Source organism: Lissotriton vulgaris, chromosome 6 (assembly GCF_964263255.1).
Source record: "Lissotriton vulgaris chromosome 6, aLisVul1.2, whole genome shotgun sequence".
Lineage (NCBI taxonomy): Eukaryota > Metazoa > Chordata > Amphibia > Caudata > Salamandridae > Lissotriton > Lissotriton vulgaris.
The window spans coordinates 301,650,665-301,670,302 of NC_141694.1; positions in this window are offsets into that span (position 1 = coordinate 301,650,665).

Here is a 19,638-nt window from a genome sequence, read left to right on the forward strand (position 1 = left end):
AATGCACTGGTTGCTTGTACACTTACTGAGTATTCAGTTTGAAAACATTTTAATGAGATGTTACCATTTAATTTATTGACTGTTTCCAATATTAACATATTAATCGTATGAATCTTGTATGGGTTTGTTTAGATTTGAGTACGAATCAAATGTTACACAGTTTGTTTGTTATAAAGGCATCTTAATGACAAATGGCGCCAACTTTTGAACGTTGCAGGCCGGGTCTACTCTTTAACATGAGATGTAGAGCATTAGTAACACTTGTCTTTTAAAAAATAAATTCAGTCGAAACAGTAAAAACAGAAGGGCCTCTTTTTGTGATGTTCCGTGGCGCAGGAGTCTGCTCCATAGTAACGAGACAGCACCAAACCTCTTTTTTGGTTTAATGCTGACTTGTAAATATTGTCCCAGTTAACACAGTTTTCTGTAATAAAGGGGCATGCAATGGGTGTTGCTGGGGGCGTTCCCAGCAACATCCTTGCCATTTTGACGCTGCCCCAGATTTATGAGAAATCGTAAATCTAAGGCAGCACCAAAACCTTATGCCTCCCCGGGGGAGGTGTACTCCTTTTTCCTTTTTCTATGTGAGCTGCATTCTGTAGCACACATAGAAAGAGGAAAAAGACTCTTCTAATTGTTTCTACCTTCCTGCACAGAAATAATCATCCCCACAACGCAGGCAGCCTTGCATCATGGTGCATGGTGCCTGCGTTGGTGCACAGCAGCTCATTGTGCGCCAACGAGGGAGAACAGGACCTTAATATTGAGGCCCAGAAGTGCACAGCTGCGTTGCAGATAGCTCTGTAATTGAGGCGCAATCTGTTTCAATGTATCGACCTGTTTAGAACAAACATTACTTTTTTGGGGTTACATTTTCAAGCAAACTATACTCACTAAATAAGCTTCATGAAATGCTTGCAGATATTAAATGTCTCGTCCTAGTAGAAACGAATACTTAGAGAGACCCCTTTTGCCAGATTTACAAAGCTATTTGTGTATGTGTGTCTGACTGACATGTGATCCTGGCTCGATTTGCAAGTGCATGGTATGCACACAATGATGCATTGTTTTTTATACGTACTATCAGCCTGATTCATGTACATGCCGTTTTGCGTGTCCCTAATAGCGAATCATAGCGAATCGCTATTGAGGACACGCAAAACGGCATTCATGTAGGAATTGCTACTTAAATAGCGATTCCTACATGTTCTTTATTTGCGAGTAGCAATTTGCTACTCGCAAATACTCCCCAATCATTCCTATGGGCCAAGAGGCCCATTGGAATGAATGGGGATTTGCGAGTAGCAATTTGCAACTCGCAACTGAGATAGCGATTTTAAGGGTGCCAGGGGTGTCCAAAGGACGCCCTGTAGCACCCCTAAAATGCACTTTTGGACAGGTGTTGCGCACACACATGTCCAAAGGACATGTGTGTGTGCTACATGCAACTTTGAATGATGCTTTTAAAAGCATTTTTCTGAGTTTTTGCTATTTACCGACAGGTCTGACCTGTCGGTAAATAGCGGCCCCAAAAGTCCAAAATCGCAATTTTGTTGTGTGTCATGAATAGCATTTGAGGAATCTCTATTAGAGATTCCTTAAATGCCATTCCACGCAAATATGCGAATTCTTACATAGCGATTTTTGCATTTGGTATCATGAATACCAAATGCAAAAATCACACTCGCTAAGGGCCAGATTCTGAGAATCTGGCCCTTTGCGAGTGCAATTTACCTACATGAATCAGGCTGTATAATCCTAGGATGGAGTAACGCTTGGCATGAGTAAATCCACTGAAGTAGTGGGCAGTGGATGTTCCACAGATTTGAGGTGTTGTGGGTATTCTTAAACCACCACCATGGAAATTATTGGGTGAATTACCTTGTTCACGCAGAGCGTGCTTTATCTGTGAAAAAAAAACTGATCAAATTGTGTAATTCCTAAAAATGCAAATTAATTTTAAAGGGCATAAGTGTACACCACATTCCATCAAGCCAGCGGAAATGGCAATCCAAGAGGCGTAACAAACAATTCACAATGTACACTTTTTTTGTGATACTATTGAAAAAGTGTTTTTCATTTTTATAAAAATGTTTAAATTATGTATGAAATGTTAATGTTGATCTACAAATTGTGCAGTATTCTGTACATAAGTTGTTTTGATTTACATTGAATAGAACTTCTGATTGTCAAATTACATTTTAATATAAGAACTTTTAATAATTTTTGTTGATTGTATTCATTTGATTGTTTTAACGATTTGCATTCACCTGGTGAATAAAGCATTCATGTATTGTCCTTTGGCGACTGTTATAGTGTTAATGTGAATATGGTTTGACTGAGAATTAATTGTCCTGGTATGCAACTGTGGTTTCCCAAAGGGAGCTTTTTTTCGACTTAATGTCACTTTCAGTCATGTCTCTTTGGTGAGTAGGGCCACTGTCTATCTTGTGGAGCGTATGTGACAATAGCCAGGGCGTTACTGCAACTTCTTAACATTGTTAGTGTTATAGAACAAAATATCTGTTTTTAATGCACCATACTCATTTGCATTTTCTTTGGATCCATTTTCCTATAAAGGATGTTTTGAACACCCATTTATGTGAAAAGCTAAAGACCAGCCCTTTAAGTGATTTATTTGGCTTCACATATCTCCAGGTGTTCACATTTATCAGCTATCCCGAGCATGCCAAGATGTAGCAGTTGATTGCATCACGTCAAAACGCTACTTTATCATGTAGCCTCAAATGACATGTTCAGTAACTAGCTTAACAGCCCATAAAATTCTATTAACAACTATCTAGATCCACCATCAAAGACATTGTATTGAAATATACAGCTTAAGTTAAACGGTTAGGGGTTGACGGGAAAAAAAAACGTTACCTAATGCTCTGCTATGAACAAATAGATGCATACTGTCATATATAAAGTATTAGCTAAACCAGTAGGTCTGTCTTTGAATGCCAACGCCTTGGAGATGTCATTGCTTATTTATTTTTTTCATGGTTTTTGTAAAACGTTACTGCCGGGAAGCCACCCAGCTGTGCCCTGGTCACTCTACAAAAAAATTTCATTGGCTAAAATCATAACTATTTTTGGGGTCTCAAAAAGCACTGATTGGCATAGTAGTCCCGAGCACTGAAAGGAACTACTTTGTGTGTGTATTAAGTATGGGCGTAAAATCCGTTTTGTGGGTGAATTTGCGGATTTTTGGCAATTTCGTGATCCGCGAATCACGCGAATTTGCCCAAAAATCCGCAAATTCGCAAGCTACGAATTATTTTGCCTGGTCGCGCTTGAAAAATACAATATCGCGCGTGCGGCGTTAACTTATCGTGATTCTGAGTCCGCCGAGTTGTTTTTCTCCTGGTTTGCGTTTATGCACCATTTTCGATGCATGATCGCGCGATAGTTTTTTGAACGCAATTAAGTTATTGTGGCTTGCCATCTTACACAGCGAGAGTTTGACAACGCGAGTACGTCATAAAGGCCCGCGATCATGCATTGCGGGAGTAAACAATGCCAAACACGTAGATGCGGCACGCAGCTGACTTCCGGCAGGAGATTTGAACAGCTTGCGTTCCCGAAATTGCAAAAATTGCAATTCTGCACAAGAAATCCACGCAGGAAGCATAAACCTTGTGAAAATGATGATTTTGATCAGAATAACTCCTCAGATTGACATTTGGCTGCACTTTTTGGTGCAGGAGTCCATTTTTTGGAGTGGGGTGGGAGGAAGGAAGTGCACCAGAGTCTCCAACTTCCTGTTCCTGTCCAGCAGGCTCCTGCCAGTGCTTTGTCCATGTCCTGGTCACTTTTGATTTGGATGTGGAGCTGGAAGGATTACTTTTGTGGCTGCTGCTGGATATTTGTATTTGAGGACTTTTTGGACTTTGGAGTTTGGATCACTTTTGGACTTGAGATTTTACAAGTACGTTGGTGTTGTTGTTTGGGGCATTGCAGTTGAGGCAACTACAGTTCTAAAACTTTTTTCACAACTTTAACAAAATATATATTGTGGGTAGCCACAGTATCCAGTAGGCCCAGGGTTAGTCATGGGTGCATGATACAACTGTTTCTGTGATTTTTTGTTTAACTTAATTCTCATTTATGTCATATCATTTTAGCTCACTGTTATATGTTGATTTTTTTTACAATTTTGGGGTGCCTGTAAAGCCTATCTAGCCAGTAGGCCCAGGTGTAGTGAGTGGTGCATGGACCTAGTCTTTATATGGGGTGTCTTGAATTTAAACGTCATTGAGGGCATGGATGGCATTGGATTGTGGTGATTTTTGTGTGCTGTTCAACTTTTTGGGGTGGTGTTGGGGCCTGGCCATGTGGGTGGGGGCCATTTGGAGGCCTGGGACGGGCAGGGCCTGGCCATGTATTGGGGGTCAAGGGGCCATTTGAAGCCAGGCAGTGTGCTCAGGCCTGCACCCAGTTTGCCTTGCTTTCAACCATTATGCCCAGGGGTACTCAGTGGTGCATGGGCCTAGTCTTTCTGTGGGGTGTCTTGAATGTAAACATCATTGAGGGCATGGATGGCATGGGATTGTGGTGATTTATGTGTGTTTTTTGACTTTTTGGGTTGGTGTTGGGGCCTGGCCATGTGGGTGTGGGCCATTTTGGGGCCTGGGACAGGCAGGGCCTGGCCATGTGGTGGGGGTGAAGGGGCCATTTTGAAGCCAGGCAGTGTGCTCATGCCTGCACCCAGTTTGCCTTGCTTTCAACCATTATGCCCAGGGGTACTCAGTGGTGCATGGGCCTAGTCTTTCTGTGGGGTGTCTTGAATTTAAACAACATTGAGGGCATGGATGGCATGGGATTGTGGTGATTTTTGTGTGTTTTTATACTTTTTGGGTTGGTGTTGGGGCCTGGCCATGTGGGTGGGGGCCATTTTGAAGCCTGGGACAAACAGGGGCTGGCCATGTGGTGGGGGCCGAGGGGCCATTTTGAAGCCAGGCAGTGTTCTCAGGCCTGCACACAGTTTGCCTTGCTTTCAACCATTATGCCCAGGGGTACTCAGTGGTGCATGGGCGTAGTCTTTCTGTGGGGTGTCTTGAATATAAACATCATTGAGGGCATGGATGGCATGGGATTGTGGTGATTTCTGTGTGTTTTTCAACTTTTTGGGGTGGTGTTGGGGCCTGGCCAGGTGGGTGGGGGCCATTTTGAGGCCTGGGACAGGCAGGGCCTGGCCATGTAGTGGGGGTCAAGGGGCCATTTTGAAGCCAGGCAGTGTGCTCAGGCCTGCACCCAGTTTGCCTTGCTTTTAACCATTAGGCTCGGGGGTACTCAGTGGTGCATGGCCTAGTCTTTCTGTGGGGTGTCTTGAATTTAAACATCATTGAGGGCATGGAAGGCATGGGATTGTGGTGATTTTTGTGTGTTTTCTGTCTTTTTGGGTTGTTGTTGGGGCATGGCCATGTGGGTGGGGGCCATTTTGAGGCCTGGGACAGGCAGGGCCTGGCCACGTGGTGGAGGTGAAGGGGCCATTTTGAAGTCAGGCAGTGTGTTCAGGCCTGCACCCAGTTTGCCTTGCTTTCAACCATTATGCCCATGGGTACTCAGTGGTGCATGGACCCGGTCTTTCTGTGGGGTGTCTTGAATTTAAACATCATTGAGGGCAAGGAAGGCATGGGATTGTGGTGATTTTTGTGTGTTTTTCGACTTTTTGGGTTGCTGTTGGGGCCCGGCCATGTGGATGGGGGCCATTTTAAGGCCTGGGACAGGCAGGGCCTGGCCATGTGGTGGGGTCAAGGGGGCATGTTGAAGCCAGGCAGTGCGCTCAGGCCTGCACCCAGTTTGCCTTACTTTCATAGATTATGCCTAGGGGTACTCAGTGGTGCATGGGTCTAGTCTTTCTGTGGGGTGTCTTGAATTTAAACATCATTGAGGGCATAGTTGGCATGGGATTGTGGTGATCTTTGTGTGTGTTTCGTCTTTTGGGTTGCTGTTGGGGCCTGGCCATGTGGATAGGGGCCATTTTAAGGCCTGGGACAGGCAGGGCCTAGCCATGTGGTGGGGTCAAGGGGGCATTTTGAAGCCAGGCAGTGCGCTCAGGCCTGCACCCAGTTTGCCTTACTTTCATCCATTATGCCCAGGGGTACTCAGTGGTCCATGGGTCTAGTCTTTCTGTGGGGTGTCTTGAATTTAAACATCATTGAGGGCATGGTTGGCATGGGATTGTGGTGATCTTTGTGTGTTTTTCGACTTTTTGGGTTGGTGTTGAGGCCTGGCCATGTGGGTGGGGGCCATTTTGAGGCCTGGGACAGGGAGCGCCTGGCCATGTGGTGGGGGTGAAGGGGCCTTTTTGAAGCCAGGCAGTGTGCTCAGGCCTGCACCCAGTTTGCCTTGTTTCAACCATTATGCCCAGGGGTACTCTGTGGTGCATGGGCCTAGTGTCTGTGGGGTGTCTTGAATTTAAACATCATTGAGGGCATGGATGGCATTGGATTGTGGTGATTTTTTGAGTGTTTTTCGACGTTTTGGGGTGTATAACTGATATTCCTCTGACTTCCATTGCTTTTAGGTGCACACGAGAACCACAAGTGCCAGGAAGAAATCCTGCAGCGGTGTGTGCAGCACAACGTCACGTGACGTCACGTGTGGCACCAGACAAGACAACTTTGCAATTCATGCAACTGCGGCCTGCTGTTCTTACATCTCAAGAAGATGGCCCTAAAGAAAGTTGGCCGGTGCCACTGCCAGTAAGAAGGAGCAGAAGAAGCAAGTGGCACCACCTACCAAGGAGACAGGTGTGCTCAAGACACCTTTTTTGGGAGAAAAAAAACTACGCCTGCAGCAGCAGCGGTGTCCGCTGGGGACCGAGCTGGAAGCAGCACCTCCGCTTCATTGGGCTCAGTGACACTACGCCAAGTTAGGTCCAAGAACATGAGTGCTGATGCGGCAGCCACTTTGGTTGTTCAATCACGATCGACCAGGCTCATCACAAGAAAGTACCCTCCAATCAACGCCGGGTGTAACTCAACTGACGAGTGTTCAACAACCACAGCCACAAACACAGGTGCAACTAGTAAAAGCGCAAGTACATGGGCAAGGAGAGGCGCAAGAAGAGGAGCAAGTAGAGGTGCAAGGAGAGGCGCAAGGAGAGGCGTAAGGAGAGGCGCATGGAGAGGCGCATGGAGAGGCGCATGGAGAGGCGCAAGGAGAGGCGCAAGGAGAGGCGCAAGGAGAAGCGCAAGGAGAGGCGCAAGGAGAGGCGCATGGAGAGGGGCATGGAGAGGTGCAACTAGAGGTTCATGGAGCGGCACAACTGCCTACAATGCTTGTTCCTCCAGAAGTAGGGGCACATCAGGAAATTGATATTCAAGAGGAGGTATCATCCGAGGAAGCCACTCCTCCTGATGATGATCCATTGTCTTCCAGATCCCCAGCAAGAAAAAGGTCAAGGAGGGATACTACTACTACTACAAGTTCTTCTTCAAGCCCCCTTCATTCTGATGACCTTGATCATGATTGGAACCCAGCAATGCAGTCTGAGAGTAAGTCACGCCATGAGCCGACAAAGGTAGCTAAGCCTAAAAGGAAGGCTCCCGCAAAGTTTCGACTTATGGGTGATGACGACGAACAAGAAGTGGTGTCTTCTGCTGCTGATGAACAGTCTGACGACGACCCAGTCCTCACAGTCATCACTCCAGCCTCAGCGGGCATGCAGCAGAAAAACATTTTGACCCTATCCTGAATGGCTGCTGAGCGGGATATGGGCGGTGTGGCACTGGTACCACCACTGTTAACTACAACACCAACACGACCTACAGCTTCCATCTTTTTTAGTCAGAAGGGTCGGCATGGACCTCCATCCATCTCGACCTCAAGTAGTGGTGCTGTAAGTGAACAACAGAAACAAATTCAGCCACGCCCATCCTCCACTTTATCTGGCATTGAAAGTCAAAGTAGCACCTCCACCACCAGCAGACATCACCCGTCCCCTGTTTGAGACTTCTTTACTGTTAGCACAAAGGCGGAAAACATGGTAGTTTGTTCGATTTGTAAAGTATTAGGTAGTCGGGGTAAGCTTGGTACCAACTATGGTACCGGAAGCCAGAGAGGTCATCTCAAGCAACACCACCCTATCCAGTAGTATACGCACCTAAGTAAGAGCGAGGAAGCCCAACAAAGTAGAACTGATCCAAATGTATCCATTCACATTGCATCTGATCCTGACGAGGGGCTGATTGTTCAGGGGGAAGTCAAGAATCGAGCAACATTTTTTCTGGTACACCCAGCACCCCTGGCAGCAGCACTGCAGTGGTAGCACCCACACCCTCTACCCCTGCAACATGTATGAGGCACACTAAGAGTCTGGGACAGACACCAATGCAAAAAAGTCTATCAATGAGCCTAACTGGTTTGAAGTCTGCATCATCATCATCATTGTCATCACGTAAAATGGTCCAGCCCACCATTAGAAGCATGTTTTGGTCGGAGGCGCCATTAGAATGCAACCACCCAACAGTACGTCTGTATAACGTAAAGCTGGCTAATATGCCAGCGCTGGACCTTCTCCCTTTTTTTGTGGAAGGGGTTGGGTTTCTAGAATTAGTGGCAACAGTCTGCCCTAAATGGAAGGGTCCTAGCCGGTCCTATTTTGCCGGAGTTGTGGTTCCAGCACTACATCAGGATGTGCTGGAGGTGATTGGGGCAGCTTTGCAGAAGAGTGCTGTTCACACTATCCACTTGACAACAGACATGTGGACCAGTTGCCAAGCCCGTGATTACATGTGCATCACTGCACACTGGGTCTATTTTGCAGGGATTAGAGACAAGTCAAGTGCAGTTGTTGACCTGGACACAGTTTTTCCAGCTACTCGGAAAGTTGCAACATTAGCCATGTTTGCCATGGAGAAAACTCATACTGCAAAAAACATTTTGTAGGAGTTTAACAGTAAGGTCTCTGTACGGCTGCAACCAAGAAATCGCATAGTTGGTTAAGTTTCCACGGATAATGGCAGTAATATAGTTAAGGCCATGCAGCAAGGTGACTATTTCAGAGTGCCGTGTTTGGCGCACTGTATAAACCTGGTTGTGCAAGATTTCTTGAAAAATGAAAACACAGTCAAGAAGTTACTGACCACCTGCCGAAGAATCTGCACACATTTCAACCATTCTTTTAAGGCCCGGAAGGAGCTGAGGAGCATTCAACATGAACGTAAAGTGCCAGTCAAAGGACTCATCCAGGGGGTGGCAACACGTTGGAACTCAACCTTTTACATGCTTGAGCGTCTGTCTGAGCAGTGCATGGTAATCAATGAGTATGTCTTTCAACTATGTTCTACTATGAAAGACATGAGGCTAGAGTTGGAGAAATGGAAGCTAGTTAAAAGCCTGACAGGCATGCTTCGTCCTTTTGAGGACTTCACGCGTGAAGTCAGCAGGGAGGACTGTTCTTTGGGAAAAGCTATCCCTTTGTTGGTCATGCTAGAGCACCAACTGAAGGCGTTGTGTTCAACGTTCAGAGATGGTGTTGAAAAGCAAGACGCATATTCGTTGGTGGAGAGGTTATTAAGCCGCCTAGTTGCCAATGAAAGGTTTAAAAACATACATACAGAACAACGTTACATTTGTTCCACTATTCTGGATCCACTGTACAAAAAGGCAGTGGCCAGCAAAGCATTCATTCCTTTTGATGAAGCAGATCTTTTAAAGTACAAACATTGGCTAGCTGTGTCAGCCACTCAGTTCGAAAAAGATCAGCAGAAAATTCAAGGAGCCGGCAGAAGTCCAACTGAATCAGCAGGCCATCCAGCATCAAATTCCACTTCTGAATCTGTGGGGGAAGGGAGTCACTTTCCCTCACAACCGTTAACGTTACCAGCACCAACCGTATCATCATCCTCACCTGCACTAGGCCAAGCCATAATATTGTCGGAAGCGGATTGGCTAACTCATCAAGGGTTTGCTCGTTCCAGTGCTGCTAAGGCCACAGATGGTACGCAAAGTGGAGCAACCGTGGAGAACCTTGAGTCGATGGTGCAGGCCTATCTGTATGACCCAACAGAGGTCTTTGTTAATAAGAACCCATTGCTGTATTGGTACAGGAAAATGGCTCTCTGGCCACTGATCACCAACCTGGCTATAAATTATTTGTCTTGCACACTCGCAAGTGTGTCTTCTGAAAGTGTTTTCAGCACTGCTGGTGCCATTGTAACTTCAAAAAGGTCCCGCCTCTCAGCCAAAAATGTGGAGAGGTTAACATTGATCAAGATGAATCGGCACTTCATACCACCAGATTAAAAAGTACGTGAATGCCGGCAGGAAGAAGAGGACACCGACTTAGGTGATGGAAGTTCTTCTCTGTTACCTGACCTACTCCCGTCTCAATTCATGGAGTTTGAGGACGAGCTCTACTTCCCTGACACCGAGCCCTAAAAATGACTTCCTTTTTTTAGGCCTTATTCACTTTTATTCCTGTGTGTCTTTCTTTGTTTTGCAACATTTACCACAACAAAACTCTAATCACCTAATCACAACAAGTCCATCTGCAGCACTGTCTTCATCTTATATTCCGTTTTGATTTGAAGGTGCCACAGTCTGCATTTCTGAGGTTCACAAGTTCACAACTCAATCATGCTCCTTTATACTCCTCCTCCAGACTCCCCCTATCCATTTTCCTCAAGGCAGATGGATGGATTACGATGAGTCCCTTCAAGTGGGACTGAAATTACTGACTGACTACATGCTGATTGCTGACAGAGTTACTTCTGATATTGACAGGTAATGAATAATTGAGAAGATGGCATGCAGTGGACAGCAATGGCTGTCTGGCTCTGATGAAACCAATTGCTGTTTGTTTTTTGTGCATGAAATGATGATTCATATGTCTTGTCTTAGTTATTATTTAATCTTTTAGACAGTAATTGTAACTCATGTCAACAACTCTGTTTTTTTTACCTTGTTTAATTAAAATTGTACTTCAAATTCAGGGGCCACTATATTGCATTTCACAATATGCAAAATGTCCTTGGAGCGGCCTCACTTGCCAATATACCATGATGATTGATTAAATAATATATCTTTTTTCTTTACAGTCACTCACTGGGATGGATGGATCATCAACGTCGGTTTACGTAAGAACTATGGCCAATTCGGGAGTGGCAAACAGGTAAACCAGTCTACAACAACTACTACAGCAGAACTACATGTCTGTCTATTCGTGGTATGTATTGGTCGAGGTACTGTACTGTTGTTGTTATGCCCGGCAGAGTCCACTCCAGACAGCAGTTCATGTAAAATTTGGGCTATGTTGCTTGCTGCATACAATTAGATATGCTTTGTCTGTCTGACAAAGGGCCTAGGTATGCTACATCAGGTTGCTTCACTCAGTGGTGCCTGCCTTGACCATCTGCATGGCACTGCCTCAAGCTTGGGCCAAACATCCGTTATGTTTGCAAAATTTGCTGTTTTTCGGTATTTCACAAATCTTGCGAAATTACCGAAAAATTGCAAATTATTGAGCTGATCTGATCTGACTTGGATTCCCGCAAAAACTTTCACAGCTGAGTTGAAGTCAATTTAGAGGAGGCTACTACTTGGTTGATAAAAACTTAGTTCTAAATGTGTAAGTCTTCTTAACAGTATAGGATACCTGTACTGTACAACATATACACCAGTGCAGAGAGCATACTCTGCAGTTTGCAATCTCAATAAGTAAGGAATATAATAGCTTACACTGTCCCCCACTACCGTGGCATCCCCCACAGCAGTTTCTGCTGGCTGTTGCACCGCCTCTGCACCAGGAGTGCCAACCTCCGCGCTGGCCCCGGCCCCGGTGGCTGGTTGTGCCGATGTTCCGCCTAGAAAATACATTTCAGATTCTTAGATGCCATATACACTACTCCCTAGTATTTTGTCTAGGAATGAAAAAATTCCACTATGACTACATAAGCTAATTTTAATAATTTTTGACTGTCTAGTCAAAACTAAAAATTGCACTTTTTTCAGGGAAGGGTGTTGTCTTGCTACACTTTTTGGCACAACTGATGAATGCTTGCTTTTTAACATGCACCGTTTTTCTCATAACAGACAGAAGCTTCCCTTCTAAGAACAAGAGCAAGATCAGATCATCATCACTAGGACGGAGTCAGCAACAATTCAGCACCGCAAAGAAGATTTGAAGTTTCAACCAGGTGAGGGCTCGCCCACAATTAATGTGTGAAATCACTAAGCACTTTTCCATTTTCAAACCACCGTTTATGTTGTATGATGAACTTGATTTTAATAAATGTTTTTACTTTTAATAAAGCTTTAAAACTTACATAGACTCTGTGGTTTTTAGTCATGAGTGAGTGAGCGAAAGGGTTTGCAATTTGCAAGCATGAGTCCATGGCTCTGACAGTTCTGGACTTTGACTCTGTAGTCTTATGTCCTGGGTTGGATAATCATCATTGGGGATCAATCATCGATGAATTAGGGAGCTAAATGACTCTGTCACACTAGCTAGTCAGTAAGGAGATTGGGGGTTCAAATTCTGCTATGACTGAGGTATGTGGAAAGTCTAACTGCGCCTATTATAATTGATAAACAATGCACTATTTAGTGTCCATAGTTCTGTTTGTGCAGAATTGTCCCTGCAACAATAGTAGTATGGATTGTCCTCCTATCCAATCAACAAGTAAACTAGTATCTTATTCTTTCTTGGTGGTCATTGACAGTTTATTGTTGGGAATTGTCAAAGCATAAACATTTAGAAGACTTCAAAAGACATTATGGACAACCCAGAGGAATGCACTCAGTGCATAGAGCTATTGCTGAATAGAATGGGAGTTTCGTTTAACACCTTTTGCCAACTGTGCAAGCTTAGTTAGCTACACAGACAGACTAATAATAATCTAGTAGTACCACAGGGAGTCATAGTAGAGGCAGGATAAGAATTTAGAAACAGTCTACAAGAAGATCAAAGACGATTTAGAAAAAATAGAATGAGGAACGTTAGTAAAAAATATTTACTCTAAAAGATAGGGAAGTATAATTATTAATATTGACATGAAAACGTACTGGGGCCAGCAGAGGAGCCCTTGCCTCCTCTGTCCTCTTGCCCCTGGGGGAAGCTGATGTACAACATGAAAGAAAGACCCAAACATGGATGATTGTTGTCAACCAAATCAAACATTTCAAAAGAACAATAAAAAAATTATTTCGGGGAAATAGCAAATAGACAAAAATTGCACTACATTTATTGACCTATCTGATGTGGTCTACTAGGATATTAGTATTGCTGTATTCGCGGACCGTCGACTTGGAAAGTTATGTAACTCACTAAACCAACTACAAAAAAGTTCGTCTAGGACGGGCAGGCAGCACTCCTCAGCACGGGAAGTGACAAAGTCCATTGTGATTGCAGACCAGTAAGAACACTAAAAGTATGTTTCCTACTACATAACCAGTCATTAAAATACTCAAACTATCAATCCACCACCATTATCTCTTCTTAGTGGCAGGTGTACAAAGGAAGGACTTGACTTGAGTCTCTAGGGGCAGATTTACAAGTCCCTTGCGGCTCTTTTGCTCCGTCGTTGCGTGACTTTTGTGACGCAGCGACAGCGCAAAAGAGGCGCCATGGTGCGGGTTATATTAACAATGTTACGCATCTGGGAGATGCATCACCTTGTAAAGCCCTGCGCCATCAGGGGGCGTTCCGGGGGCGTCACTTTTAGGCCAATGCTGCGTCACACAACACCCTGCGCCTGCTTGAAGCAGACGTACGGCTTGACACAGCATTGGGGAGATAGGGCACCCCAGAGCATTGTTGGAGCTGGGTCGTGGTTGCGACGCAACTCCAGCAATGCGCTGCCTTTAGGGCACAGATGCGTGACGCTTCTGTGTCGTTTTTGCCCCATGGTGCGCCGCATTGTAAATGCGGCGCACCATTGGTGGTGGAGGCGTGGCGCACAATTACTGGCGCATCCCTGCTAATTTGCAGGGATGCGCCAGTCATTGTAAATCTGCCCCTTAGTGTCTAGCATTACGCAGTTCTGTAAAGTACACTCATAAATAATTACTCAGGCCAATGAAATGAGCACAAAAAATCGAAAACAAATAAGCATAGTTGCACTGCCACTGAGCAGGAGAGCAGTGCACCTGAGATGCAATCACAGAACATTTTGAAACATAATTTACCTACAATCTAATCGGCAGCATTATTGCTCTTCGGAAAAAACAAAAATTTGCAATATGATAACACATAGAGCAGGAGAAAACAGAGTAGTGAATAAATAGCTACTACTACTCACCAAGCCCGGGGATCTCGACGCCTAGCAGGTCGAGCAGGTCGTGTTCACGATCCAGGAGGTCGGTCCACCGGTGAGTGGCCTGGATGTAGGTGCGCCGGACCCGAGAGTGTTTATACATGGCCCGGCACACCTTCTCCCACATCTTCCGACGCTCCCGGAGCCCGTACCCGCTAGCGATCCTGCCACCTGACACCATGGTCTTGGGGAGGCGGCGCTGCACATAATAAACCAATGCGGCCACCTCCTCCGTGCTGAAGATCTCCCAGGCTGTGACTTGATCCCCCCACAATCGCCCGCATGGGAGCCGGGTACGGGGTGCGGGACCCTTCCCCTTCTCCTTTCCGGCTCCCTTTGCCATGGTCCTGGACAGGAATGGAAATAATAAATAGGAAAGAGAATAGGGAAAAGGTAAATGAAAGAAGAGGCAAAAAAAGTAGTTTTAAAGTAACCAAAAGTAGAGGAAAACACAAAATATAGATCTAGAAAAATTTAGGGATGGATAATAAGTAAAAAACATCAAAAACAACTTCAAACAAACGAAGGATGGCAAAGATTGAAGCTGGATAGGAAAAGCATTGCCAGAACCATAGCAATGAATGAAAAACAAGATGGCCGCACCCATTGAGGACCGCGTGGGTAAGTTTGCGTGATATTTTCCCCGCCAGTACGCAAAAACACACGCAAACTCATAATACTGCGCCACACACAATGAGAGATTGCCAATAGCGCCTGGAAACGGAAATACGCAACGCGCACAAGATGGCCGCGCCCATGTATGACCGCATGGGTAACTTCGCGGTCGGTGTGCTGCAAGCGGCCCGCGAATACACAAAAAACCCCGCGAACACGCAAAAAAAAATCCGCAAATTTCGGCCATACTTAGTGTGTTTGTGTTCTTTGTGAAAGAATAAAATGCAGTCAATCACAGTGAAGTTAGCAAGTGGTTTAAGTAAGCTGACCAACTTGCCCCGCGCTGTATGCTGTAGTGGGCATAAGAAAAATATAAGTGTGGCACAACAACAGACCAATAGATGAAGATGGCTGGCTGAAAGCTCCTGGAAGGAGATGTATTATACACATCATTTTAGTACAGTCTAAAGGTTAGACAAAATCTAAAAACTGAATTCTTAAATAGATCCCTTAAGTGTTTCAAAATCTTATATAATAGCAAATTGTAATAAAAGTTGCACTTCAAAGCGGCATGCTAAAATATTTAATTGTCTTCAGGATTTGACCTAGCAAATGCATCACCAAGCAAAATGTGATTAAATTGCCAAGAAAAGACTAAATAAATGTGTAAATATTGCAGACAAAACATAAATGATGATGGTGAAAACTCATTCGTCAGCAACAGCAACAGAAAGGCCCATATAACAAATAGATGGAAAAGGTTGAATGAATTGCCACCATGGCAAATACATATATTTGGGGATGCATATTGTGCCTTTTCCTCTATAAAATGAAAAATGCATGGCAAATTGGTGCTTTGCTCACCGTATGCCATGTATTTTTCTCCCTGTAAAATTTATCTGCATAATGCACTGTTTAAAATTACTGGGAGTGTGGTCAGTTATACAAATTCATATTTTCATACTATGGGCCTGATTAAGATAGCGGTGAAGCCGCCACCAACAGGCTGCCGGCGGCGGGTTTATTGGAGTCCTTCAGCACACATGCATGTCAGTAGTGTCTGGCAGGCACCACCAGTGTGATTATGATGCCGACAGCCTTTCCATGGCGGTTCACCTGCTATGCAAAGACTGGCGGGGATGGAGTTAGGGGGCCAGTTGCGGGTCTCCCTTGACCAGGGGCAGTTTGTTTTGCACTTGAGAAGCACCTATGGTGCCCCCCTACATTTCCCTGCACCATTAGGCAGGCACTGCATAATGCCTGCCACGTGGTGCAGGGAAATGCAAAACTTGCATTTTTTCCATTACAGTGGGTGCCGCACCTGACACAATGGAAAACATGGCACTTGCGGCTGCCCTGCTGGCTGCCCCATTGTTATGCCATATGTGGGACCGCCTCTTATAGGCGGGCAGTCCCTATCCCTGGGAAAATGACGGACAGACAGAAGTCCATCCGCCATTGTAATCAGACCCTTGGTATCAGAAAGTGGGCTATTAATATGCGAAGCTGCAGCACTGACCCCTTTAATAAATTGACCCTGGTTAGGTCACAACACATGTGTCAGTGAAACCTCTCCCAAATCCTGGTTGCTATGACACAAGCAGCATGCACTTCTCAAGAGAAACTAATGTTAATTTCAAGCAGTAAAAACAATTTGAAGTCAAGAAAAAAACGTAATACCATTTTCAAACCAGCTCAGAAAAGTAGACAAAAATGTATCAAGCTAAAAGACACTAACACAATTAAAACCAAGGTCATGAATTTCTAAAAAAGCAAAGCACTATTTTAAAAATATTAATTCATTCACAGTCGATCACAGCCTAAATTCGGTTTTAGGTCAACTCTTATGGAGTGGAGGTGAAATACAGTAGGTGGCTCATCCCCTTTCAAAGTATTTGCCTTAGGACAAAGTCATTTAGTGACTTCCAGCAGGGCAAGGTCCAAAGGTAAAGCTAGTAGAGGTACCTTGAAGTCAGATATATAGTTATCGAATTTTCATTGAAACCATTGATTTTAGTGCCAAAAATCCAGAGTAGAACAAAGCTGGATTTCATAGCCACAAAGGTCAATTTCCTGCTCAAATAAGTTTGCCCAAGTCCAAGATTTTACATTCTGGCTTAACATTTTTAGTTCTCAAAATCCACGAGCAGAGTAAAGCTAGAAGATAAAGCAAGGTTAGAATCCACAACACTTTCAGCATGACAGGTATTCCCAGATGTGGGTCCCATGTTTACAGTGCCATAGGTCCCAGGCTGCTGATGAGGGCAAAAAGGCTGAAACTGGTCTGACGTTGTTTGTGTTCTCATTCAGAGGAGACCTGACTTGGCACTTCAGGCTGGATTGTTCCAATTGGAGCAGACCAAGCCTGAATTGCATATGGCTTGTTCCAGTCTGGGGAGGCATGGGGGGCAAAACAGTGGACTGGATTGCAGCCCAAAGTAAGTACAAATTGCTAAGATTAATTCATACAAATAAAATCATTTTTTTGTATTCTTCATTACTGATTTCTCCAGCACTATCTTCATCTTCAATAATGAATTGCAAGTTTGCCAAAGAACGATTTTCCCATTGGTGATTTCTTCACTGTGACTGTGTCCCGTTAAAGGAGACGTTATATGGTTCATCTATATTGTTCTGTGTGGGGTGACACCATGGCCACTGGGAGGAGTCATTGGAAAGTGTTTTGACAATAGGGACCAACCACTAGTATTAAGGCAACCAACACAAAAGGTTAATTCAAGGTCTCAATAAATAATTCTCTTGCTCAACCTTTGGTAGCTGGCAACTATCAGGCAGGCCTAACTTAGGAGATAGGTGTGTTTTACCTATTTAACATATTGGTCCGTTTAAATGCCTTACACATCTGTCTCCTAAGTTCAGCCTGCCTTCTCATTGCCAGCTACCAAAGGATGAGCAGAGAGAATAATTTATTGAGCACTTGACTGAGCCTTTTATTATTTTTGTGGCCTAATTACTAGTGGTAGGTCCCTACTTATCACTACTAATAAGCCACTTTCCAATAGTCCCCGTTGCCTGAGGCAAACTAGAAGGGTACTCAAAAGACCTTCTCAACATCCAGGTTTTGACACAAACAGAAAGCCAACCACCTGCCACTTTCAGAGCAATTCCAGCCTTTTGGTATCAGTAAGAATCAATATTTCTGTAGCCCCTGTCTTCCAACAAGATCATCTTTCTTTGGATTTTATTTTACAAGGTTCATGAGTGTTCTGAGAAGGTGGTGAGGTGTCAGTGGTATCCTGTGTGACGGCAAGTAAATGGACAGCTGCCTACACCCGACCATGTCTACTTTTTCACCAAGTGCATGCCTTCTTTTGCAAAACTCACTTTCACTGTACTCTACACATTGCTAAAAGCTATAAATCCAAAATGGCTAATACTTTCCTCCATTTGGAGGGGTTCTAGTCCCCCGTAACCACTTTTGTTCAGGCAGGTAAACTTCCCTTGCGCTGGTTTCAATGCAAGCGGCTGGCTTCTTTGTTGCCTTTATCATGTGGTGGTAGAGGGAGGTCTTGAAGGCTGCCCTGTCTGAGGTGTCCTTGTGGCACAACATCTCCTCTCCAGCTGTTTGCTGTCTCGTTTCACTATTCTGAGTTTTTGGGTGTATCAGCTGGCCTTTTGGAATATTTTCTCTAGATGTTGCTCTTGATGGGAATGATGCTGTTGGTGCAATTGGTGATCCAAGTGTTGAAGTTCTTTGTTCTTCATTCAAGGTCAGTGCCGATAGTGGGGTTGGAGGGGTTGAGGGCTTCCATACAGCTGGTCTGTGAGATTTTATTTCCACCTCTGGTGAGGGGCGCTGGTCATCCTGTGGGGTGGTGTTGCAGGAGCTGCAGATGCTGAACTCGTCAATAGAGTGATAGGTCCATGTGAGTTCTGTGACATGACTGTATTTGATGTGATTACTGGAGGTGAATATGGGACCCAGCATATGTCCGGCTGTGTGAGTGTAGAGTTGTGGACGATCTGGATCAATGTGAGGCTTCTTATACTATTGAGGAGGTGTGCTGTGTTGTTGTTGGAGTCAATAATGTGGAAATTTAGGTCACTGAGGAAGATGTAGTCCTAGGAGTTTAAGACTAGGAGCACAATGATGACTGTGATGGTATTGTCGAAGCTGGAGCGCAGGCCTGGGGGTTGGTATGTGAGGGTGCTTATGATGGTTGTATTGTCATCTGTGTAGAGCTTGAAGTTGAGATGCTCCATGTGAGTGGTGGTGTTGTCACTGGTGCTGGTGCACTGTATGGTCTCTTTGTGCATGATGGCTGTTCCTCCTTCCCGGCTTGTTGGTGTGGTCCTGGTGAGTGAGTTTATATCCAATGAGGATTGCTGTGGCAATGTTTGTGGTGAATGTGGGATTGAGCTAGGTTGTGATGAGGAATATGATATTTGGTGAGAGGATGGTGCTGAGGTCCCATAATTTGGTGGAATGCTTGCAAGTCAGCTTGTGCTTAGAAGGGCACATGTGAGGTGGTGGGCTGGTGTGTGTGCTGTGGCAGGTGAAGTGTCAGTGGGTGGAGGTGAGAAGTTTTACCTTGGAGAGTGTGTCAGTGCAGTGGCAGTGTTTGTTGCAATGTCGGGGGTCAAGAGTGTAGAGCTCAGCAATGGTTGTGGCTCTAGGTGCAGGTATGGACGGTGTAGACTGGCTTGCCTTTGACACATCTGCTACGTGTGTGCGTCTGCTGCACTCATCTGCGGTGTGGTCACACTAAGGCCTGCATTGACTAGGTCCTCAGAT